This window comes from Theobroma umbraticum, unplaced genomic scaffold (genome assembly GCF_002168275.2).
Source record: "Theobroma umbraticum cultivar Fairchild unplaced genomic scaffold, ASM216827v3 scaffold_106.0, whole genome shotgun sequence".
Classification (NCBI taxonomy): Eukaryota; Viridiplantae; Streptophyta; class Magnoliopsida; order Malvales; family Malvaceae; genus Theobroma; species Theobroma umbraticum.
The window spans coordinates 1,389,110-1,390,561 of record NW_018397276.1 but is presented as its reverse complement, the minus strand read 5'-3'; the positions used below and the strand labels follow the sequence as shown (position 1 = coordinate 1,390,561).

The 1,452-nt window shown below is 32.4% G+C and overlaps 1 long non-coding RNA gene across 1 annotated transcript in view; it reads left to right on the top strand.

Annotated features, from left to right (window-relative positions):
• LOC110427599 (uncharacterized) overlaps positions 1-615 on the top strand; it is a 2,318-nt gene extending 1,703 nt beyond the window's left edge. Inside the window, exon 3 of the long non-coding RNA XR_002446297.1 lies at positions 370-615. This is a non-coding gene — a long non-coding RNA (uncharacterized LOC110427599). The remainder of the gene's footprint in view (positions 1-369) is intronic.
• Positions 616-1,452: the final 837 nt, after the last annotated feature.

The window sequence follows — 1,452 nt, the reverse complement described above, 5'->3', positions numbered from 1 at the left end:
TGATGAACATGAGATGTTTTACGTGTCCATACACTTGATTTCTTTACATGCCACATAATTTGGGAGCGTGCATACTTTATATCGTTGACCATATTTGTATGGCAAACAATGTTTTCGATGTTTGAACTTGGTTTCGTTACATTGTTTTGGCACCATTTTGCCAAGTGAAAATATTATTATGATTTACGTCATTATTTTTACAAAGCATAAATATTTTGCTTACGATTTGGTTTCTCAAGACTATGATTTGATATTTCGATTTTATTATTCAACTTATCTGCCTTACACTTGTTTCCCATCTACACCCTGCTCATGGAGCTGATGATCACTGAGTCTGTGAGACTCACCCCCCTTACTTTCTTTTTGCAGATAGTGATCAGCTTAGCATGCAGTCATCAGCAATTTCAATCCACCACGGATAGGTAAAGGCATGTCATAGCACTTTATTCCGAGTCGCTCCGTTGTTAAAGGTTGAGTTGTCATAATGTAAATTGTTATGAAATTAGGCAATTGTGTCAATGCAAATGTACATTTGGGGATTATAATTTTCGATGTATTATCTTTTACGATTATGTGGAATAAAGGTTTATTCAATTTATAAAGATCATTGTTCAATTCTCTTTACAAAGAGTTTTATGGATCGAAATAATTTTATAGATTAATGGTATGAAAATGAGATAATGACTAATGTTTTAAGTAAGGCTTGTTCGAGACTTGGCGTGATTTCCTGCGAGACTCGGACGTCGATAGCAATCGAGGAGCAGTCGTAACAACATGAAGAATGTGTGATTTGTACATCTGTCTAAGTAGGGGAATGGAAGCAAGAAAAATTTCGAAGAAAGGAAGCTTTATTGGGGCTCGCGTGCCTTTATTAAATTAAGTGAGAAAGAGTAAGTATATATTTAAATATTGTGGTGACATCTTGGTGGAGTATGAATTTGATTTTTTTTTGTACAAGTGTAGAGGAAGAAAAATAGAAGAGAATTGAAATAAAGGAATGATGGGAAGACCTAATTAAAAAGAATACGAAGTTGAAGGGTGGAATTGTAAATAATAAAAAGTTAAGGGATGAAGTTGTAGTTATCAAAAATTAAAGGTTTTTTTTGCCATTTATAAAAGGTTTAAAGGACCAAATTATAAAGGAAGAAAAGTTTGGAAGGTTAAATGGTAGATAAAAAAAAGTTGAAGGAGGACTTATGTGTAATTTCTCCATTTTAAGCTAAGTGAATATTTAATGTATAAATATTTGTATTATGGAAACCAAGATGAAATTCAAGTAGGATGCAAATAAAATGAAATGGCAAGGGAAACCATGGTTTCGTAAAGATAGCCCATGGTATTTAAAGAAAAAGGTGTAATCATTACACTTGATTTGATTTAATAAGAAAAAGAAAGAATAAATTTTGTTGCAAGAAATCCTATTGGTTTGAAGAAGGCTGAATAGGATTCAAG